This window comes from Balaenoptera acutorostrata, chromosome 1 (assembly GCF_949987535.1).
Source record: "Balaenoptera acutorostrata chromosome 1, mBalAcu1.1, whole genome shotgun sequence".
Lineage (NCBI taxonomy): Eukaryota > Metazoa > Chordata > Mammalia > Artiodactyla > Balaenopteridae > Balaenoptera > Balaenoptera acutorostrata.
Window position 1 is genome coordinate 134,133,274 of NC_080064.1, and position 10,178 is coordinate 134,143,451.

Sequence of the window (10,178 nt, forward strand, 5' to 3'; positions counted from 1 at the left end):
ATAGAGGGAACTTTCCTCAACATAATAAAGGCCATATATGACAAACTCACAGCCAACATTGTCCTCAATGGTGAAAAACTGAAACCATTTCCTCCAAGATCAGGAACAAGACAAGGATGTCCACTCTCACCACTATTATTCAACAAAGTTTTGGAAGTTTTAGCCACAGCAATCAGAGAACAAAAAGAAATAAAAGGAAGCCAAATTGGGAAAGAAGAAGTAAAGCTGTCACTGTTTGCAGATGACATGATACTATACGTAGAGAATCCTAAAGATGCTACTAGAAAACTACTAGAGCTAATCAATGAATTTGGTAAAGTACCAGGATACAAAATTAATGCACAGATATCTCTTCCATTCCTATACACTAATGATGAAAAATCTGAAAGAGAAATTAAAGAAACACTCCCATTTATCATTGCAACAAAAAGAATAAAATACCAAGGAATATAGGGGCAAGACAGGAATAAAGATGCAGACCTACTAGAGGATGAACTTGAGGATATGGGGAGGGGGAAGGGTAAGCTGGGACAAAGTGAGAGAGTGGCATGGACATATATACACTACCAAACGTAAAATAGATAGCTAGTGGGAAGCAGCCGCATAGCACAGGGAGATCAGCTCGGTGCTTTGTGATCACCTAGAGGGATGGGATAGGGAGGGTGGGAGGGATGGAGATGCAAGAGGGAAGAGATATGGGGACATATGTATATGTATAACTGATTCACTTTGTTATAAAGCAGAAACTGACACACCATTGTAATGCAATTATACTCTAATAAAGATGTTAAAAAAAAATACCAAGGAATAAACCTACCTAAGGAGACAAAAGACTTATATGCAGAAAACTATAAGACACTGATGAAAGAAATTAAAGATGACACAAACAGATGGAGAGATATACCATGTTCTTGGATGGGAAGAATCAACATTGTGAAAATGACTATACTACCCAAAGCAATCTACATATTCAGTGCAATACCTATCAAACTACCAATGGCATTTTTCACAGAACTAGAACAAAAAATTTCACAATTTGTAAGGAAACACAAAAGATATGAGTAGCCTACGCAATCTTGAAACAGAAAAACGGAGCTGGAGGAATCAGGCTTCTGGACTTCAGACTATACTACAAAGTTACAGTAATCAAGATAGTATGGTACTAGCACAAAAATAGAAATATAGATCAATGGAACAGGATAGAAAGTCCAGAAATAAACCCACTCACATATGGTCACCTTGTTTTTGATAAAGGAGTCAAGAATATACAATGGAGAAAAGACAGCCTCTTCAATAAGTGGTGCTGGGAAAACTGGACAGCTACATGTAAAAAAATGAAATTAGACCACTCCCTTACACCATACACGAAAATAAACTCAAAATGGATTAAAGACCTAAATGTAAGGCCAGACACTATCAAACTCTTAGAGGAAAACATAGGAAGAACACTCTATGACATAAATCACAGCAAGATCCTTTTTGACCCAGCTCCTAGAGAAATGGAAATAAAAACACAAATAAACAAATGGGACCTAATGAAACTTAAAAGCTTTTGCACAGCAAAGGAAAACATAAACAAGACGAACAAACAACCCTCAGAATGGGAGAAAATATTTGCAAATGAAGCAACTGACAAAGGATTAATCTCCAAAATTTACAAGCAGCTCTTGCAGCTGAATATCAAAAAAACAAACAACCCAATCCAAAAATGGGCAGAAGACCTAAATAGACATTTCTCCAAAGAAGATATACAGATTGCCAACAAACACATGAAAGTATGCTCAACATCACAAATCATTAGAGAAATGCAAATCAAAACTACAATGAGGTATCACCTCACACCAGTCAGAATGGCCATCACCAAAAAATCTACAAACAATAAATCCTGGAGAGGGTGTGGAGAAAAGGGAACCCTCTTGCACTGTTAGTGGGAATGTAAATTGATACAGTCACTGTGGAGAACAGTATGGAGGTTCCTTAAAAAACTAAAAATAGAACTACCATATGACCCAGCAATCCCACTACTGGGCATATACCCTGAGAAAACCATAATTCAAAGAGTCATGTACCACAATGTTCATTGCAGCTCTATTTACAATAGCCAGGACATGGAAGCAACCTAAGTGTCCATCATCAGATGAATGGATAAAGAAGATGTGGCACATATATACAATGGAATATTACTCAGCCATAAAAAGAAATGAAATGGAGTTATTTGTAGTGAGGTGGATGGACCTAGAGACTGTCATACAGAGTAAAGTAAGTCAGAAAGAGAAAAATACCGGATGCTAACACATATATATGGGATCTAAAAAAAAAAAAGGTTCTGAAGAACCTAGGGGCAGGACAGGAATAAAGACGCAGACATAGGGAATACACTTGAGGACATGGGGAGGGGGAAGAGTTAGCTGGGACGAAGTGAGAGAGTGGCATGGACATATATATACTACCAAATGTAAAACAGCTAGTGGGAAGCAGTTGCATAGCACAGGGAGATCAGCTCGGTGCTTTGTGACTACCTAGAGGGGTGGGATAGGGAGGGTGGGAGGGAGATACAAGAGGGAGGAGTTATGGGGATATATGTATATGTATAGCTGATTCACTCTGTTATAAAGCAGAAACTAACACACCATTGTAAAGCAATTATACTCCAATAAAGACGTTAAAAAAGAAAAAAAGCTTACAGTTTCAAACTTTGAGTTTGATTAGTGGTTCTCAAAGTGAACCCTCAAGTCCTCAAGATTCTTTCAGAGTATCCATGAGTCAAAGCTTTTCCCTTAGTAATCCTAGCAAGTTTTTTGCCTTTTTTTTTTTTTTTTTTTTTTTTTTTTTTAACTGTGATGACATTTGCACTGATGATGCAAAAACAATGGTAGATAATGCTGCTGAGGTGTTCGCACAGTTCAAGGCAGTGGCACCAAACTGTACTACAAGTTATAATATTCACCACCATCCACTTACAGTTCAAAAAAAAAAGTCAGTTTCACCTAAGATATCTCAACCCTTAGATATATGAAATATTGCTGCTGCATACCAAAACAGTGATTGTCACAAGAAAAATCTTTGTGTGATTGTTTTGAGTTGCAAGCTGAACAAGCCACTTCTTTTTGAAAGAATGACTGACAGACAAAGTTATTCAGACTCGGGTGTTGGTGGACATTTTGTGGAAAATGAACACAGTGAGGCTGTCACTTCAAGGAAAACAACTGACAGCATTTTATCATCAACAATAAAATTCTAGCTTTCAAGAGAAAATTAGAATTTTGTGAAAGTTGTATGGACCACTGTGGTAGTTAATTTTATGTGTCAAGTTGACTGGCCTAAAGGATGCCCAGATAGCTGGTAAAACATTTTTTCTTGGTGTGTCTGTGAAGATGTTTCTAGAAGAGATTAGCATTTGATTCAGTAGACTGAGTAGATTTCCACACTCACCAATATGGGCAGACATCATCCAATCTGTTTGGGGCCATATGGAACAAAAGAGGAAAAGATGGCAGAATTCTCTCTCTCTTCTTGAGCTGGGATGTCCATCTTTTCCTGCCCTCGAACATCAGAGCTCCTAGTTCTCAGGCCTTCAGACTTGGACTGCATTATACTGCTGTCTTTCCTCGTTCTCCAGCTTGCAGAGGCAGACTGTGGGACTGCTCAGCTTCCAGAACTGCATGCAACAGTTCCTATAATAAACAGATAGATAGGGACTTCCCTGTGGCCCAGTGTTAAGACTCTGTGCTCCCAATGCAGGGGGCCCGGGTTCGATCCCTGGTGAGGGAACTAGGTCCCATATGCTACAACTAAAGATCCTACATGTGGCAACTGAGACCCAGCACAGCCAAATAAATAAATAAATAAATATTTTAAAAATTAGCTAGCTAGCTAGATGATAGATGATGATAGATAGATAGATAGACAGATAGATAGATAGATACAGATCCCTGGTCAGAGAACTAGATCCCACATGCCACAATTAAGAATCCGCATGCCGCAAGTAAGACCCAGCGCAGCCAAATAAATAAATAAATAAATAAATAAATAGTCTGGCGGGGTGTACACTGGAAGAGTGATCAAAAAGGAAGTTATGGCTGAAAAAGGTTTGAAACACAGAGTAATTTTGCTAAGTAGCAAGAGTGGAAAGGGCATTCCAGACAGAGTAGCATGTGCAAGATATACAGAATAAAGTCAATGAGACAAAATGGACTGTTTGGGGAAATCAACGCAGTTTGGTTTATCAGGAGAATAAAATGAAAAAAGCCAAGTGTCCAGAAATAAGACAGGAGAAGCAGGCAGCTGGCAGGTACCATCATAAAGGACCTCATTGCCAATAGTTTCCTCTCTTAGCTTTCTTTTCTGATGTTTATTCCCCAAGTCTTTTTTTCTGTGTGGGTGTGGCGGCTAGGTTCCAAGATGCCCCTAGTGATCCCTGCCTTCTGATCTCTGTGTAATCCCCTCCTGCACTGCGCTAAGGTTGGTCTGGTCTGTGAGTCTAATTGTATGCTACAAAAGTGATGGTATGTCACTTCCAGATTAGGTTATAAGAGACCCTGCTTTCATATTGGGTGTCTTTCTCTCCCTCTCATCTCTCACTCTGGGAGAAGCAAATACATGAAAAAAAAGAATATAACAAATCCATGAATGCCCATGTACCCACCATCCAGCTTCAATTTTTAATACCTTGCTAATCTTGTTTTATCTATTCCTTCCCACTCTCACTTCTCCCACCATCACTGGAGTATTTTAAAGCAAATCCCAGGCATCATGTTATTTCACTCACACTTGAATATTTAATTTTTACATATAAGGTCTACTTATAATAACACTATCACATCTGATAAAATTAACAATTCCTTAACATCACCTAATACCCAGTCCATATTAAAATTTCCCTAATTATCATTTTATTTTTGTTTACAATTATACCTTGGAGTTTGCTTTTTTTCCTGTCCTTTCATTTGCTCATTTGGTTAGATTGCTTTTTTGTTCCTTTGCTCAATCATTTTTGGAAATTCTTCTATAGTCTCTGTAGTCTCTATTCTATGTATAAATGTGTATCACCCCATTGTAGAAGAAGTAGTCAAACTTACATTTCTCTATAAAGATATTCAAATTGAATAATACTTAGAAATACTTCTTAAGGACATATGTAATATCTGGACAGCCCATTATGTCCCTTGTATCATTGTTGTCATTCATTTCACTTATATATAGACATATATAAATACATGTTTATATGTACATAATTTATATTATGTAATATATTTATATATAAACACATACTTATGTATATTATATATAAGCATACATAATCAAACATTGTTGTATTATTTTGAACTGTCATGTTATATCAATTAAGAAAAATAAAATTTTTTACTTTACCTTCACTTATTCCTTCTTCGATGTTCTTCATTACTTCATACAGATCCAAGTTTCTGACCTATATTATTTTCCTTCTCTCTGAAGAACTTCTTTTAACATTTCTTGCAAGGAAGTTCTACTGATGACAAATTTCAACTTTCACTTGTCCAGGAAAATATTTGTGCTTCCTTCACTTTTGAAAGATAATTTCACAGAATTCTAGGTTGCTGGGTTGTTTTTTTTTTAACACTCCACAGTCTTCTTGCTTGCACAGATTCTGAGGAGAAGTCAGATGTAATTCTTATCTTTGTTACTCTATAGGTAAGGTGTTTTCTTCCCTCTAGCTTCTTTCAGGATTTTTTCCTTATCTTTGACTTTCTGTAGTTTGAATATTATATGCCTCAATACAGTTTTTTTGATTTTTGGGTTTTTTTTAATCCTGCTTGGTGTTCTCTGAGCTCCCTTGATCTGTGGTGTCTGGCATTAATTTGAAGAAATTCTCAGTCATTATTGTTTCCAATATTTCTTCTGTTTCTTTCTCTCTCCTGGCATTCTCATTGTGTGTTAACAGTTGAATCTTGAACACAGAAGGTTAGGGGCACCAACCCTCCACACAGTCGAAAATCCATATATAATTATAGTTGGCCTTCCATACACACAATTCCTCCATATCCATGGCTTCTCTGTATCTGCAGTTCCACACCTACAGATTCAACCAAACTTGGATCACATAGTACTATAGTATTTACTATTGAAAAAATCTGTGTATAAGTGAACCAGCATAGTTCAAACCCATGTTGTTCAGAGTCAACTGTATGTTATACCTTTTGCAGTTGTCCCACAGACCTTGGCTATTGGCTATTGGTTTGTTTGGGTTTCTTTCTTCAATCTTTACTCTCTTTGCTTTTCAAGTATTCTATTGATATATTCTCTAGCTCAGAGATTCTTTCCTCAGCTGTGTCGTCTACTAATAAGCCCACCAAAGGCATTCTTTTTTTTTTTTTGGCTGCATTGGGTCTTTGTTGCTGTGCGGTTTTCTCTAGTTGCAGCGAGCAGGGGCTACTCTTCGTTGCGGTGTGTGGGCTCCTCATTGTGGTGGCTTCTCTTGTTGTGGAGCATGGGCTCTAGGGTGCGCAGGCTCAGTAGTTGTGGTGCACGGGCTTAGTTGCTCTGCGGCATGTGGGATCTTCCTGGACCAGGGATCAAACCTGTGTCCCCTGCATTGGGAGGTGGATTCTTAACCACTGCGCCAGCAGGGATGTCCCCAGAGGCATTCTTCATTACTGTTACAGTATTTTTTATCTTTAGCATTTCTTTTTGGTTCTTTCTTAGGATTTCCATTTCTCTGCTTACACTGCCCATCTGTTCTTGCATGGAAATACTTTATCCATTGGATCCCTTAACATATTAATCATAGTAGATTTAAATTCCCAGTCTGATAATCCTAACATCTGCCATGTCTTGCTCTGATGCTTGCTTGATGTGTTCCTTCAAATTGTTTTTTTTTTTTTTTTGCCTTCTGATATGCCTTGTAATTTTTTTCTTGATAGCCAGACATGATGAACCAGGTAAAAGAAACTGCTGTAAATAGGCTTTTAGTAAGGGGGTAGTGAGGTATGAGGAGAAGAGAAGGGCTCTGTAGTCCTGTGATTAGGTCTCAGGCTTTTAGGGAGCCTATGCCTATGGACTGTGAACTTCACAAGAGTTTCTCAGTTTTTTCTCCCCACTTAGGTGGACAGAATGGCTAGAGCAGGCTAGTGTTAGATATTTCCCTTTCCCCAGGTCAGTTAGGCTCTGCATAACTAATCTCCCCTAAGGGCAGACCTTGTTAAGAAAAACCAACTGCTCTGGTATATTTCAAAATTGTTCTTTTTCCCTCCCCTCTACCAGAAGTATGAGAATTTTTCTCTGATATTTACTGTAGGAACCTGGTTGAGCTCCTGGAGGTAAATCTCACAATAATGTGAGGGCCCCCCTGTGACCAGGTTCCCCTGGAGTTTTTAATTCTCAGGTTTATCCACACTGAGCCTCCAGCAATTCATCAATTATAATTCATGTTTTCCAACCCTGGCACTGGTTCCTGCAGTGGTTTCTGCTCATGAGCCACTGCTCCTGTAAGCCATGATTCCCCATATTGGCCTGTTTATCTCTCCAGTCTTGGAGGCAGCAGTTTGTTCTGTGTCCTCCCCTTTCTTACAGACCCAAGAATAGTTGATTTTTCCATCTGTTGATCTCTTTACCTGTTAGGACAGAGTGGCGACTTCCAAGCTCCTTACATGCAGAACTGGAAGCCAGAAGTGAAAGGTGTGGTTTTAAGTAAAAAAAAAAAAAAAAAAAAAAATCATGAATCATCCCAATAGATGCAGAAAAATAATTTAACAACATCCAACATCCATTCATAATAAAAACCTTCAGGAGAGTTCCCTGGTGGTCCAGTGGTTAGGACTCGACACTTTCACTGCCAGGGCCTGGGTTCAACCCTTGCTCAGGGAACTAAGATTCCGCAAGCTGTGCGGTGAAAAAAGAAAAAAAAACAAAACCAAAAAAAAACCTTCAACAAATTAGGAATAGAAAAGAACATCTTTAACCTTATAAAGGACATCTATGAAAATCCTACAGCTAACAGCATATTTAATGGTGAAATATACTTTCCCACTAAGATCAAGTGCAAGATAAGACTGTACATTCTCACTACCTCTAACTGCCATTGAACTGGCAATTCTAGCCATGGCAATTTTGCAAAAAAAAAGAACTAAAAGGCATCCAGATTGAAATTAAGAAGTAAAACTGTCTTTTTTCAATGGCATGAATCTTATATATAGAAAATCTGAAGGAATTCACTGAAAAAGCTACTAGAATAAACAAGTTCAGCAAGATCATAGGATACAAGAGCAATATACAAAATCAATTATATTTCTATACACTAGCAACAATCCAAAAATGAAATTAAGGAAACAATTCCATTCTCAATAGCATAAAAAACAATTTAGAAATAAATTTAACAAAAGAAAGTGCAAAACTTGGACACCGAAAACAATAAAACGTTGAAGAAAATTTTGAAAGATTTAAATAAATGGAAAGATATCACGCATTCATAGATTGGAAGACTTAATATCATTATGAGGGCAATACTCTCCAAATTGATCTACAGATTCAAGGCAATCACTATCAAAATCCCAGCTTTTTTACGAAGATTGACCAACTGATCCTAAAATTCTTATGAAAATGCAAAAAACCAAGAAGAGTCAAAACAATCTTGAAAAAGGACAAAGCTGAAAGACTCACCTTCCTGATTTCAAAACACACTACAAAGCTACAGTAATCAAGACAGTGTGGTACTGGTATAATGACTGACATTTAGATCAACGAAATAGAATTGAGTCCAGAAATAAACCCAAACATCTATGGCCACTGATTTTTAAGAAAGGTAACAGACAATTCAATGGGAAAAAGATAGCCTTTTCAGTAAATGATGCTGGAACAAATGAATATCTGTATGCAAAATGATGAATCTGAATGCTTACCTCACACCATACATAAAAATTAACTCAAAATGGATTACAGATCTAAACTTAAGAGCTAAAATTATAAAATGCTTAGAAGAAAACATAGGAGTAAATCTTCGGGACCTTGAATTAAGCAATGATTTCTTAGATACAACACCCAAAGTACAAGAAACAAAAGGAAAAATTTGACAGATTGGGCTTCATCAAAATTAAAATTTGCATTTCAAAAATAAATGAGTTTGTTCGTTATTTCCAAAGTTAATATTACAGAGTTTCTACTTAACTTACTTGATTTTATAATTGTATACCTTTTCTCTTACAATGTTAGAAATCTTGGTTTCTAACATTGTTATAATTACATATATTTTATCCTGTTATGAAGAGTGGTAAAATAACAATATCAATATTATTAAAATAAGATAACTCAATGCAATTTAAGATTCCTTTGCTGCTCTTCTTTTCCTAGGATATAGCCCACTGATGATATACAGTCAAAATACAAGGATTTAGAGATACTAAAAATGATTCTTTGTGTGATTATGGTCTGAACGTAATATAGTTAGGTTCATTTGTTTTCAATTTTTAAGGATTGCTTTTCTTTCTTTTTGATCTAATTTTGTTTCATAATTACATAAAACACTTATATGGTTCCAAACTATAAACAAGGAACATTCAGATGAGTCCTAACTTTCATTCCTGTCCCCTCTACCCAGTTGGTTCCCATCATTCCATTAGCAATCACTTTTACTAGGTTTTGGTTTATCCTTCCATTGTTTTTGTAGGGAAATATACACACATACTCATATTCCACCCCCATTCCTTCCATAAAAGATAGCATACTATACACTCTATCCTCACCTTGCTTTCTCACATAACAATATATCCTAGAGAGAACTCCATGGCAATATTAGCTATCTTCCTCAAACCCTTTTATAATTACACAGTAGTAGTTCACTGTGCAGGTATACCATAATTTATTCAATGAATCCCTCTGATGAGCATTTGGATTGTCTTTAGTCTTGCTATTACAAATACTGTTGGAATAAATAGCCTCGTTCCTGTTTCATTTTATAGTTTTGCTAGTGAATTTTGGGGATAGAATCCCAGAAGTGGGATTACTAGTCAAAGGGTAAATCACACATAATTTTGTTAGATATTGCTAACTTCTCCATGAGGTTGTACCATTTCTAACAACATTTTACCTGTTTTCCCTTTTCCACTCTTGCCCACCTACAACTCATTCTCCAGCATATCTTATAAAATCTTGTAAGATACAAACTGGATCATATAACTCTTCTGCATAAAACTTCAGTGGTTCCCCAT